Source organism: Phyllostomus discolor, chromosome 10 (assembly GCF_004126475.2).
Source record: "Phyllostomus discolor isolate MPI-MPIP mPhyDis1 chromosome 10, mPhyDis1.pri.v3, whole genome shotgun sequence".
Classification (NCBI taxonomy): domain Eukaryota; kingdom Metazoa; phylum Chordata; class Mammalia; order Chiroptera; family Phyllostomidae; genus Phyllostomus; species Phyllostomus discolor.
Window position 1 is genome coordinate 76,253,568 of NC_040912.2, and position 21,594 is coordinate 76,275,161.

Below are 21,594 nucleotides of genomic sequence, written 5' to 3' on the forward strand. Positions count from 1 at the left end.
AGGTGTGTAACATGATACGGGATGAAGAGTGGCTGGAGCTATTTTGAGCATCACACAAGTAACAGGTGACAGAGCCTCGAGAGGAAGCTTTCCACCCCAGCCACGCTGGTGAGGCTGCTAGCTCAAGACCAACAGAAATGATTCCCACACAAATGGGTTGCCAGATACAAATGAGAAATGTGGAAGTGATAAATAATATGAAAGCTAGCCTAATAATTTAACAGAAGTCTGAGTTTTAAATATGCATAAACAGTAAGAGAATAAAAATTATACTGTTATGCAGTACATGAAAGAAATTAAAAATCAAGTTTCTCACAAGGAGTGCTTCCGGAATAATTGAACAGTGTGAAAAGAAAAATCAAAGTTATTTAGCAAAACAAGAGAAGACAAACCTAGACACATACACCAGTGGGTGTATATATAGTAAGAAATTTGGCACTGAAAAGGTGACAAAACGATTAGGTTTCCCCCTCTCATGTTTGTGCCGTGGAGACCAGGAGGACTGATGGGCTCAGGTGCCACTGAGACAAACAGTTCTCTGGGGCCAAAAATCAGGGGACAGAGTGCAGTTCTGAGAACACCTTTCAATGCAACTAAAAAATCTCACCTGGTAAAGTCGAGTTTTGAGCTTTTTTTTTTTTTTTAATATCTTTAAAGTGTGAATGGGGGGGAGGGAGAGGATAAAGCTGCTTTCCCATCCCCTAACCCTCTAGTCCCAATGCCCAGACACTACGATGTTGCCTAAATACCACCACCGTTTGTATTTTATATAGAAATGTTTATACACACACATTCACATCATCACAGGTGGAACTGTTCTGTAAACACCGTTCTCCATGTAGTATTTGGAGGACATCTTTCTGTATCAGTACTCACATATCTAAGTCTTCCACCACCCCCGGGCACCCTTGTAACACCTGCACAGTATCAATGTACCGTAATTTAAATAAGTACCCATTAGTGAACAGGTAGGTTGTTTTTAGCGGTTTGCCACTGCCATGTTATATAAGGGAAAACCCAATACATGTCTTCTGCTATACTTTTTCAAGTTTCTGTCTGCAATTTCTAAAAGTAGAACTTCAGAGTCATAGGGATAGATACCAAATTTTGATAGTGCCTAAATATCCTTCAAAAAGGTTATATCCAGCTCTAGCTAGCAGCTAGCACAGCTTGGTTGGTTGGAGAGTCATCCCACAGACTAACCCCTCTTCCGTTCCTCCCTCCCTCCCCCTAAGCATGGCCTTAAGTAAGGATTAAAAAAAAAGGTTGTATCCAGTTACTTTTTAACCACTATCAGAAGAGCAACAGGTTTTCCCTCACACTCTCACCAATACTGGTATTACAGCTGTGAAAGTGAAATGAAGTTCATCTTCACACTATCCACACTGCCACCTGCACCTCAAACTGCCTGTACTCTTGTTCTCTCGTCCTGTTCACCAACCAGTTCTACCTCAGCCCCTTGGGATCACCGCAGGGAAAAGGATCCACTCGGCTGACCCTTCTTCTTGCCTAACACAGCACCTGCACGGGCAGGCGGCCCCTCAGTATTCGTGAACGAAGATGCACTGGATATGCAGCACCTTCCACTAACTCCCTCAAAGACAAGAGCAGCCAGTCCAATCTCAACCCATAAGATAGGTTAATTCCAGAACCTGGGCAGAGAAAGGTAAAAACAAATTTAGTCTGACATGGCATCATTTAATTAAGTAACAGAAACAGCGTCTTAGTTAATTCTCTAAACGCTTAAAGCACTTGTACTTCTAAATCTATGCCTCAAACCAAATACGAGATTGATTTATTTCTTGGGTGGACCTGATATTTTATTAAGATTTACTTACTTATTTATTTATTTACTTATTTATTTATTTTTAGAGAAGGGAAGGGAGGAAGAAAGAGAGGGAAACATCAATGTGTGGTTGCCTCTTGTGCACCCCCAACTGGGGACCTGGCCCGTAACCCAAGCATGTGCCCTAGACTGGGAATCAAACCGGCAACCCTTTGGTTCGCAGGCTGGCACTCAATTCACTGAGCCACACCAGCCATTTTAAAAGCTGGTATTTTAAAAGCTCCTTATACCAAACTACTTTTGTTATTACAGCATACAAAACAATACATTCACATTAAAAAATTACACAGATTTGAATCCCTCAACAATGGACAGTCAACATTTTAAGATAATGTTAGTCTCTAATTTACTAAAAACTAAAAGCCATTGTTTACCCATGACTACTTAAAACCAGGAGATCTTGTAGAAAATAATTCAAACATAAAATGGTATTTACCTTCCACATATCTAGTAACATTCTCATATGTTACTTGATTTTCTAGTTACAAGCATTATCAAATGACATTCTCATTAGGGAATGCCAGGATTTTCACCTCACCCTCCCACTCCCTCTCCCTTCCCATGGAACACAGTTGTATCACTGTTGGCCAAACCGATATTCAGGGATTACGTTACTAATGACCTTGGAAATATTACTTACTGCTCAGCCGTATATTATTGTATGGTTGTTTTTTGTTTTCAGCATTTCCCCCCAAGGAAATAATCACCGCCTTACAAAAAAAGTAAGCACACAAGAAACCAATGCATCTATCACTAATCTCTCCCTTCATTTTGACGGAACTATCTCACCATGTTTCAACACATCAGGATGAGTATCTGTATCTGAGGGTTTTCTCTCACAAATGTTATCTTTCTTGCTCTTTGGTCTGATCAGGGAGCACGGCTTCCCAAGCACGCGCCGGCTAGACGGCAAGGCAGGCAATCCATTAATACGCTAGTTGACAGAGGGAGGCCAGACGGGGATCAATACCTGACTGCGATCTGCCAGGAGTAATCCACAATTTTTCTGTTACAAGGAACCACTAACACCACTTTAAAACAAACAGAAAATATTCAACATCAGCATTGCCTAGATGGGACAATCCCAGGCTGAAGAGTCACATGCTGGAGACTGAGAGAAGACAGCAAAGAAGTCCGAATACCCACCTAAACACTCTGCCACTCAGTTTCACAAAGCCACCCCGTTTCAGAGCTCCTCTATGCCCAAGAAAGGGGGCTCTTTTCTAAGAATGGAGATTCCACAATAAAGTAAGGTCAAGATTCTAGTGGTAAGAGAGTGGGCTCATCAGTCTGAATCTCAGCTTCACCATTTACTGGCCATAACGGTCTTGGGCAGGTCACTTAACCTCTGTGAGCCTTGGTTTCCTCAGTGTAAAAAGGCAGTGATAGTAAATACACAGCAGGATTAAGGAAAGCCTCAGTATTTGCTATTATTAGTACACCAAAGACAGTATCCTCATAGTTAACAGATACATATATTAGTTTAATCTACCTTGGTTAATAGCCTACAAAGTTGAAATTACATCTCTTCAGTCTTTTTTTTTTCTTTCATTTTTTTTCTTTCCAGAGACAGGGGAAGGGAGGGAGAAAGGAAGGAAGAAAAACATCAACATGGGAGAGAAGCATGGATCCACTGCCTCTTCCATGCACCCAGACTTGGGACTGAATCCACAACCTAGGATGTGCCCTGACTGGGAATCGAACCAGCGACCTTTTGGTTTGCGGGACAATGGCCAACTAACTGAGCCACTCCAGCCAGGGTTCTTCCATCTTGAGGTGAGTTAAGTACGTAAGTGGCTCTTTTACCTTTAATATGCTTAGTCTTATATTGATGTTTGCAATCGCTAATGAGTGGATTATTAACCTATGACTTGTTCCAACAATAGCATTCAGCCCAACTTCTGTGCTGGTGCAGCCCCTTCCCAAGTCTTTAAATTACTACTTCCCCTTTTTAGTCACAAACATTAAGAACAGCTAGCTAGTCCTTTTAGCATTTATAGTGTGCTGAGCACTACTCTAAGCCTTTTTACTAACTCATAACTCTCACAAGAGCCCATGGAGACAAGCTATCAAAAAGACAGGTTAGGTCACCCACCCAGGCTCACAGAGCCAGGAAGTTGTAGAGCTAGTGTTGGAATACAGGCAGTCTAGTTCAAGTACGTGCTCCTATTAGGTATGCTATATTGTCTCTCTACATAGATCACAGAGCTGTTGGAGAGGGGTGTAGCATACTCAAACGTGTCCTGAAGATTAATTCCAGACAGACAACGGAGGATGGCAGGGAGAGAGGGGGGAGAAAGGCCAGCTGGGATCTTCAGAACATGGGCAGGTAAGAGCTGAAAGGCAACAGAGGGCTGGAGAGGAATCCGCATTTCAGTGAGATTTCTAAGAACTAAAAGAACTTCATGACTAATGGCATGTGAGAGAGAGAGAAAAAGAACTCACATCTGATGTTTCTGACCTGGTAGATGAGAGAGATGATGCTGTTCCCACAGAAACAAAAGGGAAGGCAGGAAAAGCACCAGATTGGGGCGGGAGGTAGGGAAGGGCAATATGGAGCATTTAAGTGTAATGTGATGAGACAACATTAAGTAATATTCCCTCATTTTTTCTCTGATCCTAAAATGGTTCTAAGTAATGCTGAATGAATGAATGAAATACAACTCCAGATTCTCACTAGCCTAAGGAATTGTTAAATAATTAACTTACAGGTCCCCCAATAAAACCCTTGTTCTACTGGCAAGAGTCAGGGAGGTCAGTAGAATGGTGGAAGGCTTTAGAGTGCAGCAAATCTGGGCTGATGCCCAGTTCCACCGCTTCCCAGGTAAGGAGCCACAGACCTTGCTACCCAACGTGGTGGGCAGAAACTGGGCCCCTTCCAGATTAACAAGATCCTCCAGTGAAGTCTGAGAAGCACAAACCTACAGCAAATGAAATGTTCTCTAAGTTTTGCTTCTTCCCTCTATTTACAAAAGTGGAGATAACCATATTTACCCCAAAGGGTAGCTGAAGATGAACAAATACCAAATATGTACCAAGCCTCTACACCAGGAGATGTTAATGTCCTACAAATGTTACTTCATTTAATCCTCTCAACAGCCCTACAGTGCAGGTGTTTTTCCATCACACACATAGTCAGGCTGCTACACTTTCCAAGGTAAGACTGTTGGTAGGAAGTAGAGCTATTTACTCATTGTCTCTCAATATTCTGCTTCCCATTAAGTCCAAGAACTAGAAGGGAAGGAGAGAAGCCTTGCACTTACAGAAAACCCAAACAATAGCTTAAAATAAGTTAACACATCAATCAACATAATTCGAAAACAGTACTCATACAAGTTTAACGACCCTGCTGTGTTTATCTTGAATTGGTTTTCAGATCACGGTATCTCATGAAGATTATTACTCTCAATGGCTGTGCTAAAATAGTTAGAGCAACCAGCAGAAAATAGCAATGGTCGATAAGACTAAGTGAAAATTCTCAGATCGGTACAGAAGGCTTATCTGTCTATATTACAGGTTCCCTAGGGATAGAAAGTCGGGCACGGAAAGGAACTTCCTGAGAGTATCTGGCCAGCTGTAGGATATGCTACACAGTAACACTCAAATTCTAGGTTTTCTTGCGGTCGTTATTTGTGAAAAGTAACTTTACAGAAAGGAATATGCAAAACAAACATTCAGAACCACAAGTGCTAACAAACAGCCATGTACTACTTCCAACAAATCGAACCTACACGAACCACTGCATCAGCAGCTGTCTAATTTCATCCCCGCGGGCCCGCAGTAAGACCGACGCAGTCCGTACACACGCCCTTCCAGCCACGCTGGTCTCTCACCTCCTGCAACACGGGTTCTTGCCCTCCTTCGGGCCGATGCAATGGCGACCTCAGGCTAGTCCTCACTTCCCTCTTCCTACAGATAGGCTGCTGCTTCTCACCCTTTATGGTATGTCTTAAATGTCACTTCCTTAGAGATTTTTCTAGTAACCTGGAGTATACTCCCCAACAAACCCTCCACATACTCTCTTCAGCCTATTACCTGTTCCCTTGTAGGTCTAGCCACACGTACTATTTTGTCTACTTAGATCCTCTTCACCTCCAACAAAACTCAAGTTCCAGGTGGCAGGGAACCTTATCTAACTAACTTGTTCCTTGCCTGGCACATAGTGGGTGTGCAAGAGAACACTGGTTACAAGAATGAAGTGAATGGGTGCCAGGAACTGTGCCAGGCGTTGGGATCTGGAAATGAGAGAGTGCCTGTCCTCAGACAGCTCAAGTTCTACTGGGGAAGAGACGGGCAAACAAGCAGCAAACAATGAAATCAGTGAGTGTCACGATAAGGGTTACTTGGAGAGTGCTGAAGAGGCATGTCGAGGGTGCTCCAAACCTGGGACAGTGGGGAAGGGAAAGGGTGTCTGCAGGAGGTAGTGATGCCAGCCAAACCCAAGGGGAGAGAGTGACCTTTTGTTCTTATATGGTGGCTATAATAGTTTTCTCCAAATGCATGTAATAAGATGACCCCCAGAGTTCAACTTGACATCAATGCATGGTGACTGAAAAAGAAGAGGGCGCAAGCCATCTGACAGAGAAAGCTTGGGTTCCCCCTAGCAAGATTCAAGCAGAGCCAGGATGAATGAATGCACCCATACCTGTAAAGAAGCAAGGGTCTACCCTGCAAGCACTGACGCATTTTTTAAAGGCTGGCAGGGGCCATGGAAGCAACTGACCAGGGGAGGAGGATCATTTGCTCACAGACATGAGTTTTTCTGGTCAGAAGGAATACCCTATTTTGAGATGGTGGCTTCATCCAATCAAGACAGGCCATTAAACACTAGAATCACCTCATTGCTTTTGTTCTCATTCCTTCTCAGATAACCTAATTATGATGTGAGCTCCAAGCTATGTCCAGGAGATAACACTGGCACACACTGAAAATCACATGCTGGCTTTCCGATTTCACCTTTCAGACTCATGCATGAGCTTGGCTACTCTGAGGCCAGGGAAATACACCTGCTCAGAGTTCACCAATTAAATGTTTGGGGGTGAGGTTAGTTAGCCTGACTTCAAACAGAGACAAGGAAAAGGACTGAAAATATTTGAGGTGGAAAAGACAAAGAAAGTGAGGGATCAGGGAAAAGCCAAAGATGACCCCAAAGTTTTAGGCTAGAGTTATTTTGGGGTGGCATCATCATTCAGTAAGAGAGGGACACAGTAAGAGGAGGTGTGAGACTTGTAGAGACGTGCCATTCAGGTCATGCTGAATCTGCAGTCTCCGAAGAGCAGCTAAGTGGAGATACCCAGTAGGCATTTGGCCACCCAAGGCTAAAACTCAAGAGATGTGAAATTTTAATTTTGGACAAAATTGTATTCAGGCAATAATACATGAAATCAGACAAGAAAAGTGAGTTAATTAACAAGAAATGAGGGCCAACTGTGGAACTTGTGTAAACCCATTAATTAAAGGACAGAAGGAGGAGATCCTTGCAAAGCAGGCTGTGAAACAGAGGTAGGAATCTAGAACAGTTCTAAATACTTCTTAGGTAATCGTTCAGTGTCAGATTTCAACATGTATATGTGCAACTTTCTTTTTTTACAGAGAAATTCCAAGTTTTAAAATAAAAACAGCCCCTGGCTGGTGTGCTTCCGTGGACTGAGTGCCGGCCTGTGAACCGAAAGGTGACTGGTTCAATTCCCAGTCAGGGCACATGCCTGGTTGTGGGCCAGGTCCCCAGTTGGGGGTGTGTAAGAGGCAGCTAATAATGTATCTCTCACATATCAATGTTTCCTTTCTTCCTCCCTCCCCCACTCTAAAAATAAATAAATAAAATCTTAAAAGAAAAAAAAACAACAAACAGCTTTGGCCTGGTAGTGCAGTTGGTTAGAGCATCATCCCAATATGCCAAGGTTGTGGGTTTGATCCCTGGTCAGGGCACATATAAGAAGCAACCAATGAATGCATTAAAATAATTGGAACAACAAATCAAAGTTTCTCTCTTTCTCCCCCCTCTTCCTTCCCTCCCCTCCAACCCCTTGTCTAAAATCAATAAATAAAAATTTAAAATATATATAAAATATAAATAAATAAGCAATTTGCTAAATTAGTCAAGTTACCAAAAAAGACACAAAAGTTCTTTCAGAGTACCATAATATGGCTTCCTGGGACAGGAAGGAAATCAATGAGGTAAACCCTACTGACTTCTTACCGGTACTTCAAAAAGTGAAATAAAGCTGCCGAAAAGGAACAGAGAACTTTCTTTTGGGACTTAGTTTAAATGTTTAAATCTTGCCAAGAGTTCAAAGTCCATGATGCTACCCACCCCTGGATGAATTTTCAAGACAGAGATAAAAGCTCCAGTGGGTATTTTAATGACTAACACTGGTTTTGGGAGACATTACTATACTCTGGAACAGACCAAACCTTTACCCTCTAAGAGGTCTGTTACACAGCACCATACTATTCTCCCCTACACTGTCATGAGTCTGTGATTCACTGGGTTGGAAGAGCCACTGAGAAGTTTACTGTCATCAAGAACCATTTATTAAGGTTTTTGTGTTGTTGTTTTTAGCAAAGCCAAGTGCTAAAAATTGAGTCATACATTTCCTACCCATCATACTTTACAACTTTGTTACAGATGACCAACTACCCCATTAAAAACCCCTGGAATTTTAATAAAAGTTGCAAAGTTAAATGCCAAATAGTGGTACAGGTCAGATGAAGAAGTAATCGCTACAGACTAGACTGGATGAGAAAATGGGTTTTATAAAGGCAGACAGTCAAAAGAAGAAAAAATGTGAGGTGACAGGAATGCTGCAGGCAGGGCACAGACAAGAACAAAGATGCAGATGCAGGAGTTGTGCTGGGAACCAGCTTACCAGTTTTTGTGGAATAAGAGATTTATGCAGACAGGCAGTAATCGATAAGGTCAGAGCAGCAGGCAAGAGGCCAGAGAGCAGAGGGCCAGGCCACAGCGTTCTGTACCTTATGTGACAAAGAGTGTGTAGCCAGCGGTGGTTTTTTGTGAAGTAACAGCATATCGTGACTGCAGTGGTCATACTTTATTAAACCTCACCAAATCTGATGCTTAAAATTGTTGAATTTCATTGTATGTAAATTACACACCAGTACAGCCAATTAAAAGAAACAACAACAAAGGACAAAAGACAGGAATGAGATAAATATTAAAAATACAGGCTAAAAAAACATACACAGGCTATAAAATTCTAAACATCTGATAGCTGAAGTTAACTCAGCAGTGTGCCGAAGCAGGCTGATCACGCTCACCTCTTCCCAACTTCAAGTTCAGCGGCATCACCCTGGTAGTCTGAAACCAGCCAGCGTGGGCTATTTACAAATCAGGGCTCTAAGCCCCCATCCCTGGCCGCTGTCCAACACTCATCAGCGTATCATTATGTCACTTCAGTACAAGGTTTAGCACAAATATGGCACTAAATGAAGAGCCCCTCAACAGTTTCTCTCATTCAAAACAGTTCTGAAGTATCTTTTCCCCAGACATTTTATTAGATTTTTGATTGAAGAGTAAAGGAAGGGTAGGGAAGGGGGTGGCAGGAAGGAAATGCAGAAATGCATGATTAGGTTGTGCCCAACATCCGTGAGCCCCAACTGGACTGCACCCAAATGTAATTTATTTGGGAGGGGGGGAGGAGTCTGCAGCTGTTTGTAAATAAAGGTAGTTGAAGAGTTAAAGTTCTAGTTTCTCTATTTAATAGCTGGAGCACCCTAACCTAGTCATTTAACTTCTTTCCACCTTGGTTTCTACATTTTTAAATTTTTTATTCAATTTATTGGGGTGACATTGGTTAATAAAATGAAGTAACATTTCTCAATCTTACCATCAGCAGATGGTTACCAAAAAGAGTACGATTTAAGAGCCTAACGTTTTATTAATTTCAAGAACTAAAGGATGCCTACGAATAAGACAGAAACCTTTGTGTCTCTCAATCAAGGTTTTCTAGCTATTATGTGGTTCCCCTGGGACTAACACCAATTGATAATGATAATGCACAAAAAAAACCCCTCCAACATTCACTCTGTTATAATAAAGGCTAATTGCATGGGCCTATTATTGGAATATGCTTTCCTATTTCAAACTAGTTGCATTTCAATAAAGAGCGGTTCCCAGTGAAACCCCACTGTGAAAAGATGAACTTTGTCTTAACAGCTTTAGTTTCAAAAACTATTCATTTATAGATGCCTATTTCACATCTCTGAAGCAAAATGGCTCATTTGTTATGCAGATTACTAAGCAGTCACTTAAGAATAAGAGGTTTATTCTTTACAGGCTCCAGCTAATTGTCTGCATAGGCTCAAGCTCAAAGCCAGCAAAGTGTGCTTATAAATATGACAGCAAATAACTGATTCAGCTGCAGAGAAATGTGCACCTCCCTGAAATGTGAACCAGAAAAATGTGCACCATTTTCCACCCCACCTTCCAGGGCCCACCTGGGGTTCCTCCCAAGGAGGATGCCTTTACAGAGCTCCTGGATCTCTTATCTATAAAGATAAGCAATCAGGACATAGGAGGGGCTCTGGTGAGAGAGAATGGTGTTCTCTACAGCAGTCTGATTCCATCAAGTCCGTCACTAACACACTTGTTTCAAAAGTTAAGTCCATTACTTAAAACCCAGAAAGCAATTTCTCGCAAATAAAAGCCAATTTAACTCATTTGTATCTGAGATACACTATTTTACTTTGGAATATTAACCTGATCTATACTAATGTTTCTACTAGAAAATGTAAATGCATCTGGAGTTCTACACTAAGATGCTAACATGTTCATCATTTGTATCTCGTTGCACCTAGAGCCCCTCTCTCAGCGGAAAGGAAATAAGATTTAAGAATAATCATGAAGAACTATGAGCTATAAGAAGCACGGAGACAATGTCAGGTGGGAGAAACAACTGGGAATAGGAGAAAACATGCTAAGAACTGGCCCGGCACCAACATTCCCTGCCCTAAAGACGGGCGGGGAGAAGCGGGTGGTAGGTGTTCACCACACATGGACACACTGATGAAGCACTCCGTGAGTTCTGAGCTGCCATGCCATGAAGAGCATACACGGGAACAGTTAGAAGCCCCAAGACATCTTTGTACCCACAGACCCTAGCCCAAGGGTCTTCTCTTTTTTTTTTTTTTTGCCACTGTACTTGGTCTTAATTCCTCTGGAAGAACAGTAGAAATAAGAGCCATCCTCAAAAGGGAAAAAATGTACATGGGGTTCCTATCTCCTTGTTAATAAACATTTACCATTCCTCAAAATGTCCAAGCCCAGGTGTACAATGCACAGTTCTAGGAGCTGGGGACAAAGGTACAAAAGATGCAGAATTTATCCTGCAAGGAGCAGCTTGAAAGAGACAGAAGTTGGACCACAAGCACCCAGCAGACTACAGGGTGGTAACTGCTTATCTGAGGGGAAACAGAAAGTGCTACTAAAGCATGCAGAAGGAAAGTATCTAAGGCAGATATGGAGTTGTGGGGAGGGGTACACAAGGAAGGCTTTGAGGAAGATGCAAAACTGGAGACGAAGACTGAAGAATAAATGAAAGTGAGCCAGAAGAGGAGGAAAGGACGACGCAGGGCGGTTAGGGGCTGTCCTCTGAGAAGGCTGCCGTGCTGCAGGGGTGGGGGCAGCACCACCGCGGGAACCGTCACAGTAGGAAGGCACTGCACCTTCTCTATCTAAATGACTCTTGTACCAAGGTTAGGCTTCAAACCACTGAAGAACAGCTAAGGGGTTTTAAGCAGGAAGTGGCATAATCAGATATACACTAAAAACAGGATCACTCTAGTGACAAGAGACAGACTAGACACAGGGAACCCTGGAGTTGTGAGATGATTTGCTGCAGTCCCAGAAGCTGACGAGGGCCTGAGTGAAGCAGTGGTGCCAGGGATGGAGAGGACGGGGACAGAGTGAAGGTGGAAGAGGGACAATCTCAAGGGGGCAAAATAAATAGGATGAAGGAGAAGTTAAAGGGATACTCAGGTTTCCCACTTAGGTAACAGATGAGTGCACACACGCTCACAGACTATATTCTAATTTTGGAAGACAGAGTAATGAGATCAGCATCAGACATGCTGAAGTTTTAGGGGCCTGTGGAGATATTCTTAGAAGTTTGGAAGGCAAGCAGCTATATTAATCTAGAGTTGGGAAATAACTAAAGATGTATTTATATGAAGCATTTTACAGCAAAAGATGTGCTCCACGAAAAGAACACTGAGGATGAAGCCCGTGTGAAAACCCACCTTTAACAACTCTGCTCAGCCCAGGAAGAGATGCAGGACAGGGCAGGACTTCATGACGAGGCAGAATTAAGTAGGTTGCTTTAGTCCAGGGATCCTTAAACTGCGTATGGCCCACGGGTTTTGTAAACCAACTTTTCCTGCCCCACACACACTCACGTGTGTGTGCTGGTGGGGGTCTCCGTGCCACAGCAGCAGCATGAGTAGCTAGTTACACGAAGACTTTATGACCCACAAAGCCAAAAATTCTACTCTTTGGCCCATCCCTACGTCCTACCTCAGTTTCTCCATCTGAGAAACAAAAAGTACTTATGTTTAAATGCAACAAGAACTTAAAAGGCCCATGAAGAGTTATTAATTTTCTATCAAAGCTAATCAGTGATATTTATGCTCAACCCCTAACAAATTTTGTTCAATGCAAGTAGATTTCCAGTTAAAGATTTTTAAGTACATAAAAATTTACAACATATAATTCCAAAATATAGTGCTTAAATTACAAAACAATCTCCTGATTTACATATGACTACGAAAAAGAAGATGAAATCCCAAACTTCGTACCTTGTATCCAATCCAGAAGTTACATCACAGTCTACTCCAGACACCTGTACGGAAACCTTTGGTACCAGAAGAGGCGGACCACAGGGCAGAATAAATCGCCCTCTCCGCCACTACTGCCCTCGTTTCCTGGACACCTACGACGTCCAGGTACCCATGCTGAGCATCTACTGTCTGTGTCACCCAGGCCTTCTAACCATCCGTGAAGGCATTCATTCCCTCTGGATGAGGAAACTGAGTCTCAGAAAGGTTAACCGCCTCATCTCCTGTCACCGAGTAGAGAGTGGGTGGGAGAACCAGTAGCACCGGTACAGCCACACTCAGAACCAGGCCTGACCTCAGAGGCTCGGCACTCACCCTCGACCCCACACTTCACGGTTTGTTACCTACACCGAGAGAGAACATCTGTGAAGGAACAAACGGAACCTGGAAACTAGGAACACATATCTGCTTCTCTTCCTCCTTTGGAACCTGAAGCAGGTCTCAGACCCGGGCTGGCATCGCAAGCATAAAAAGGTGAAGCCTACCAACTACTGCAATGGGCTCTGGCCTTCCCAGGTGACTGTGGCCACCAGTCGGCACAGCACCCGGTTCCACCGCACCACACAGGGACTTTTCAACACCCCTCTGTAAACTGACGGCAGCCCACACGAGAAACAAAAAGATCTCAGTAAATCAGATATTACAGTAATGTACTCTAAGAGGCGATACGATACACTCAGTGGAAAGAACACAGGCTTTCTGACCCAGGTTTGCATTTTGGTTTTAAAACTAGCCACATGATGGTGAATTACTTCTCTTCCCCGAGCCCGCTCCCTTGGAGAAATAAGACCACCCTCCTTACCCCACGGTCCAGGGAAATATAAGCACTTAATGTATCAATATTTTGCCGTGTATACTGCACTCCTGTGTATAATGCGCACCCATGTTTGGACCCAAACTTCCAGGAAAATATCTTTCATTTTAATTTTTTAATTCAGACAACAAACCTAAAAGTGTTAACCAAACCTAAAAGAAAACAAAACCAAAAATGAACTAAGCAAAGAACTAGAACAGGAACAGAACCACAGAAATGGAGATCACATGGAGAGTTATCAGCAGGGGAGTGGGAGGGGAAGAGTGGGGGGGAAGTAGCATAGATGGTAGGTAGAAAATAGACAGGGGGAAGTTAAGAATAGTACAGAAATGTAGAAGCCAAAGACCTTATACGTATGACCCAGGGGTCATACATATGGGGGCTATGAGGGTGAGCGGGGTGTACAGGATGGACGGAAATAAAGGGGGGAGGAATGGGACAACTGTAATAGCATAGTCAATAAACCTAAAAAAATGAAAAGTATAAAATAAAAATAATTTTTAATTCAATTATTTATTTATTTGTATTTAGACACTTGTTTTTTATATTATAAAGAAATTTTAGCATTTATTTTCTTAACATACTGTGGTACAAGAAATTTTATGTAACAAATAATTACAAAACACAAGAACAGATACAAAGTATTTTAGGTACTACCCATGTACAATGCACATCCTTATTTTTCCCTTTAAAATTTGAGCAAAATAGTGCCTGTTACACATGGCAAAATACGGTAGGTAGAGTTCAGGGGTTCAGAGTCGACGTCCTGAGTTTATCCCCCCGCTCTTCAACCCTCCCGGCATGAGACTGGCGGGGCCTAGGCCTCAGCTTTCTCATCTGTAGTAGAGGAAAAATGACAAGACGATCTACTGCTTGGGGTTACGTTCAGGCTTAAATAAGATTATCTAAGGTGCTTAAAAAAAACACAAATATACAAAAAGCACAGTGCCTGGCACCAAGTCAGTCCTCAAAGAGGCTTTTTATCAGTGTAAGTCACAGACCAAATGACAACTCAATTTCCAGCCCTCCTAAGAAATGATCTTTAGGGACAGCAGTATCTTTCCCTGAGGCTATGAAATTAACTTTCATAGCTTTAAAGGCATGGTGGAAACACATTTCCCAAGGAAAACTGGTGGCTTGGCTCCATTTTGTTAAATGGCAGAAAGTGTTCTTCATCTGCTGCCCCAAACCCTAAGATGAATAGTAAATAATACTACTGGTGCGTTCAGGCAGGCAACACCCTTCACCTCTAAGCAGAATGAGACTATTTCCCCCACATCTGGTCTTCAGAGCACCAGGAAGAAACGCTGGAAAGGCACCTGTTTGGAAGCAGAAGTTCAACTCTTACAGTCAGACAGCCGGCCTGCACCTGTGGCCAAAGCGGAAGCAAAAACATGCGTGGCTAAGTGGCCCGTGACCCAAATCCGCCTGTTTCAAAAGAAACGCCCCCTCCACCCCAACATACAGTCACCTGAGAGCCCCACCCCATCTCAAAAGCAGTTAAGATCCTGAGTTCCACAGGTTTTTCTTTTCATCGTTAATTCGAGATATAGGAACAGATAAAAGGCAATGAAACTCTGTAATAAAAAATTCTTGTCCTGACTTCCAGCCAAGATGGAGGCGTAGGTAGACACACTGTGCTACTCATAAAACCAAAATAAGGAGAATAATACTTTAGAAAAAAAACCCACCAGTACTGACAGAAAACTGAACTGTATGGAAGTCCGACAACCAAGGAGTTAAAGTAGACACATTCACCCAGACCGGTGTTTCAGCCAGTCATCAGCTGGCAGCGTGGCGCCAAGGTGACTGGTGGGCAGGGTGATCCCACATGCTTGCGCGCAGATAAACCAGGCAAAACTGGGGAGCAAGGCAGACCTCTAAACCCAGGGCCCCAGCGAGAGGAAATAAAGCCTCAAAACACCGACTGAAAACACCTGTGGGGGTTGAGGTGCCAGGAGAAACTCCCAGCCTCACAGGAGAGTTCGCTGGAGAGAGCCACAGGGTCCTGGAAAGTACACAAACCCACCCACGGGGAATCAGCACCAGAAGGGCTCACCAAGTTTGCTTGGGGGAAGCGGGGGAAGGGACTGAAAACAGGCAGAGAGCGGAGCAAGTGCCATTGTTCCCTCTCGGACCCCTGTCCCACATATAGCATCACAACCCAGTGACTGGGTTTCCCCACCCTGGTGAACACCTAAGGCTCCGCCCCTCACTATGTAACAGGCTCATAGATACAAAAAAAAAAAAAAAAAAAAAAAAAGGCCCAAATGAAAGAACAGATCAAAGCTCCAGAAAAAATACAACTAAGCAATGAAGAGATAGCCAACCTATCAGATGCACAGTTAAAAAACGCTGGTAATCAGGATGCTCACAGAATTGGTTGAATTTGGTCACAAATTAGATGAAAAAAATGAAGGCTTCCCTAAGTGAAATGAAGGAAAATGCTCAGGGAACCAATAGTGATGGGAAGGAAAGTGGGACTCAAATCAATGGTGTGGACCAGAAGAAAGAAACATCCAATCAGAAAAGAATGAAGAAACACGAATTCAAAAAAACAAGGAGAGGCTTAGGAACCTCCAGGACATCTTTAAACATTCCAATATCCGAATTATAGGGGTGCCAGAAGGGGAAGAGGAAGAACAAGTGGGAAAGTTATTTGAAAAATTAATAAAGGAAAACTTCCCATTCTGGCTAAGGAAATAGACTTCCAGGAAGTCCAGGAAGCTCAGAGAGTCCCTAAGAAGTTGGACCCAAGGAAACACACATCAAAGCACATCATAATTGTATTACCCAACATTAACGATAAAGAGAGAATCTTAAAAGCAGCAAGAGGAAAGGAGACAGTTACCTACAAAGGAGTTCCCATCAGACTGTCAGCTGATTTCTCAAAAGAGACCTTACAGGCAAGAAGGGGCTGGAAAGAAGTATTCGAATTCATGCAAGGCAAGGACCTACATCCAAGATTGCTCTATCCAGCAAAGCTCTCATTTAGAATGGAAGGGCAGATAAAGTGCTTCCCAGATAAGGTCAAGTTAAAGGAGTTCATCATCACCAAGCCCTTATTGTATGAAATGTTAAAGGGACTTATCTAAGAAAAAGATAAAACATGCACAGTAAAATGACAGCAAATTCACAATAATTAACAACCACAGCTAAAACAAAAACAAAAACAAACTAAGCAAACAACTAGAACAGGAAGAGACCCACAGAAATGGAGATCACATGGAGGGTTAACATCAGGGGAGTGGGATGGGGAGAGAGCAGGAAAAGGTACAGAGAAAAAGTAGCATAGATGGTAGGTAGAAAATAGACAGGGGGAGGGTAAGAATAGTATGGGAAATGTAGAAGCTAAAGAACTTATGACACATGGACATGAACTAAAGGGGGGAATGTGGGTGGGAGGGGGTGTGCAGGATAGAGGGGAGTGAAGGGGAAAATGGGACAACTGTAATAGCATAATCAATAAAATATATTAAAATAAAAATAAAAATAAAAAATTCTTGCCCTTGAGTAATCTTGTAAATCCATCCAGCTAAAATGTGTCTTTCACACCAAATTCAATTATTAATGACAAGCCAGAAGAAATCCATAAAACCCTCTGACTCTCTGAAGGTTTTCTCAGATGCACTTTGTTTTCAAATGGCTTATATTCCTGCACCTGTTGACTTTTCTTCAAATAACTTCAGCTTTCTTTTTTTTTGTAGGCAGATAATTACATAGGTTTAATCCAGGACCTCAATACCTAAAACACAAAGTTTTAATGGACACTATAACTGGCTTAACAAAGAAGTCCTCTGCCATCAAACACACCTACTTCCATGGGGGAGCTAAGAAAAACAGGAAAACAGTCTTCAGATTCTGCACTGGCTTTATCCACCACAGAAATCAATAAGTGCACCTTACACAGACCTTAACAGATTTGCTTTAAATTTCTCAGCCACTCACTATAGAATATGCAAAATAATATTCTTGTGTTTTCATCTCACTTCTTTTAAAACCATTTATCTATGCTCAGGTTCTAACAAAAGTGTTTTTTTAAATCCTCACCAAAACCCTGACTGGGTGGCTCAGCTGGCTGGCTGGAGCATTGTCCCATGCACCAAAAGATCGAGGGTTCGATCTCCAGTCCGAGCACATACCTAGGTTGCAGGTTCGATCCCTCATCAGGGTGCCTATGGGAGGCAATTGATCGATCGATCTCTCTCTCTCTCACCCACAGCCCCTCACCCCTCCATTCCTCCCTTCCTCTCTCTCTAAAAACAATACAAACATATCCTCAGGTGAGGATTAAAATAAGTAAGTCCTCACCAAAAATCCAATCCATGATCAGAGCCATCCCCTCCAGTACTATGCAACAGTCTAGTTCCAATTTACAAATCTTAATTTGTTTTGAAAGCTAGTGGGTACACAGCAAAGGAAACCACCAACAAAATAAAAATACAACACACAGAACGGGAGAAGATATTCACTAATACATCTGATAAGGGGTTAATATCCAAAATTTATAAAGTATTTATAAAACGCCAACACCAAAAAAACCAAACAACCCAATTAAACAATGAACAGAAGACCTGAATAGACACTTTTCCAAAGAGGACACACAGATGGCCAACAGGCATATGAAAAGATGCTCAACATCACTAATCATCAGAGAAATGCATATTAAAACCATAATAAGATATCACCTCACACCTGTCAGAATGGCTATCAAGAAATCAACAAACAAGTGCTGGTGAGGATGCAGAGAAAGGGAAACCCTTTTGCACTGTTGGTAGGAATGCAGACTGGTGCAGCCACATAGAGAGCAGTATTGGTATACCTCAAAAAATTCAAAATGAATCTGCCTTTTGACCCAGTAATCCCACTTCTGGGAATACATCTGAAGGAATCCAAAACACTAATTCAAAAGAACATAAGCACCCCTATGTTCCTGCAGCATTATTTACAATCACCAAGATATGGAAGCAGCCTAAGTGTCCATCAGAAGATGAGTGGACAAAACAATTATGGGACATTTACACAACAGAATACTATTCAGCCATAAAAAAGAAATTTCCCCTTTGCAACAGTACGGGTGGACCTGGAGGACATTATGCTAAGTGAAATAAGCCAGTCAGAAAAAGACCAATACCTTATGATTTCACTCATACGTGGAATCTAATGAACAAACTGAACTAACAAGGAAAATGGGAACAGACTCATAGATGGAGAGCAAGATGACAGCTAGTGGCGGGGAGGGGTGGGAAAGGGAGGCTAGGAGGTAGAGGGATTGAGCAAAAAGTGAAGAGGACTCATGGACATGGACAACAGTGTGGTGATTCCTGGGGGCAGGGTATAAGGGAACTAAATGGTAATGGAAAAAATACAATAAAGATTTGTTTTAAATTACACAAAAAAGAAAGCTAATGGGAAGGAAAATAGCTTTTCTGCTTCAGATTTCATTCCTGGGGACATGGAAACAGATGCAAGTCTTCAAGGTTATGCAGTGTACAGAGAACACCCTGTCCGCTTCCAGCATGCTCACAGCTAACAGCCAAACCACCTGCGAAAGTCTCATTCGCTCAGTCTCAGATGTTGCCCACAAACTCAAGATTATGCTGTTTCATTGTTTATTTTAGAACAGTCACCTTGTAGCGGACTGATCCAGCTCACTTCTGCAGCCAATGTATTAGCACGTATTACATCTGCTACAGGCAGGAAGTAAATACAACATTCCCTGTCCCTGCCATGAGGACAGACCCTCACATGCCTACTCCTCCCCCACCTGTTAAACTGTGTGTGTGCATGTGTGTGTATGTTGGAGGCTGGGTGGGTCACAGGCAATGACAAGGCTGAGAGAATCAACCCTGGGGGTTTTGAGAGGAAAGAGGAAGGTAGGAATGTTGGGCGACAGAAGCTTCTGTCTAGATCTTTTACTTTCAGGTCTGGTTCTGTCAGTAAGCACTCTCCTTGGATTAAATCCTAAATTAATAAAAAGTCTTTATTTTAAGAGAGATCATGGAGATTCAAAGAAATATGTGTTTTTAAAGTATTAAGTAGCTAGAGAAGACAACTAAAACTTTGAACTGTGAAGTTTAGAAAGTTCTTTTAAAAATCCACTTGTCCCTGACCAGCATAGCTCAGCTGGTTGAGCATCATCCCACAAGGTGAAGGGCCACTGGTTTGATTCTGGTCAGGGCACATGCCTGGGCTGCGGGCCCGGAACCCCACTGAGGTACTTTGCAAGAGGCAACCAATCAATGTATCTCCCATCATGTTTCCTCCCTCTCTTTCTCCCTCCCTTCGCCCCCCTCTAAAAGTAAATAAATATTTTTAAAAATCTACTCATGCCCTGGCTGGCATAGCTCAGTGGATTGAGCTCGGGCTGCGAACCAAAGTATCACAGGTTCGATTCCCAGTCAGGGTACATGCCTGGGTTGCAGGCCATGACCCCCAGCAACCGCACATTGATGTTTCTCTCTCTCTCTCTCTCTTTCTCCCTCCCTTTCTTCTCTAAAAATAAATAAAATCTTTAAAAAAAAACTAAAAAAAAGATTTATATTAAAAAAATCTACTCACCTATGATTTTCCTAAATTATTAACATCTGTGCAGTACTCACTGTTGCCCTGCATCTCAATGAACATAATTTTGAATACTCTCCTCCTTAAAGCTTCACAAGTGTGAAGTGACCAAAAGCAAATACCAAACACACACACACCAACAAGAATTTGCTATTCTGTGCTATGGGTTTAACGTTTATTATTTTAAGGCACTGAGAATTTCAAAATAGTACATCTCTCTCCAACTTGGCCTCTAAAACTGCTATTTAAATTAGATGCCGGCAGGTCCTCAACATTCATGCCCTAAAGTGAGACAAATGCTCCTATTAAAAAGGACTCACAGTCAAGAAATGCCAGAAGTGGCAAGGACTGCAAAGATGTCTTCTGTACACACACACACACACACACGCACGCACGCACGCGGGCACGCAGAGTTTATTAACAAGAGCCACTCCAGCTTTCTAAGGGAAGCTCTCTGAACTATATTCATACTTACTATGATGTACCAACAATGAGAGGTAAAGATTGAAAATATTTTCATGAAGGACACTGTCCTAATACACGTTTTTAAAATTACCGGCCCTGTACAAACGTACACCCATTCCTATTTGACAGTAAGTGGGACCATCTGTTGTCCCACTTAAAACCAAGGAGCATGGAAAAGAGCAAATGTATCACATGTTGGCTACAATTACTTCTATTTTAGAAAGCAATGACCAACTTCAGTTCTAAAGAAAAACATCAATTTCCATTATCATCCTGTTTCAAAAGCACAGAAATAAATATAGGCAAGCTAGTGAGTCTGAAATTGAAAACAAAGCCTTAATTGACCAGAATCTTTAAAACACCAAAACCCCTTTCTAGACTTAAAAAAACGTTCCTCTTAGTTCCACGCTTCAAGTCGTCACCGACGACTCCTGGTGCCTGCACCGCAGAACGCCCCCAGCCCGCCCGCAGACTCCCCTCCAGCCTGGCCCCCGCCTCCCGCTCCTGGGACCCCAGGCACAGTCCCTGCAGCTCCACGCCTTTGCCTAGTCCCCTCCTCTCCACTTGGAATGTCCATCAGCTCTGTCTGAAAATGCCTACTCAGGTTCCAAAACCAAGTTCAAGCTTCATCTCTCACAACAGCCATGTTTGCGAGTGGGGTGCACGTTGCTCTGTGACTCTCTGACAACCGCAGGGGACAAAGCTGACCTCGCCCTCCTGGAATAGAGAAGCCATGTCTCAATGCTCTTGGTAGTGTCTTCACTGCTTTGCAAAGGGTCTGACAGAGGACAGGCACTCTAAATATTTGATCAGTAAACAGACGGAAAAAACACTGGTGGTACCATTTCACTTCCATCAGACTGGCAAATATTAGAAAGCTCGACAAGCGTGGGTGTTGATGCCAAAAAACAGGAAGTCTCGAATGCTGTTGATAGGAGTATAAAGGTTGGTACAATTACTTTGAAGAGTAAGATTTCGTCTCTATTAAAGCTGATGCTTGTCACTACCACTAAGACCAGCCATTCTGCTTCGGGTTGTAAACATTAGCCATTCT

At 42.6% G+C, this 21,594-nt stretch overlaps 1 protein-coding gene across 2 annotated transcripts in view; it reads right to left on the bottom strand.

The window, feature by feature from the left end:
- The window catches only part of UBE2H (ubiquitin conjugating enzyme E2 H), a 100,706-nt gene that overhangs the window by 52,307 nt on the left and 26,805 nt on the right, over positions 1 to 21,594 (bottom strand). The gene's annotated exons all lie outside the window — the stretch shown is intronic.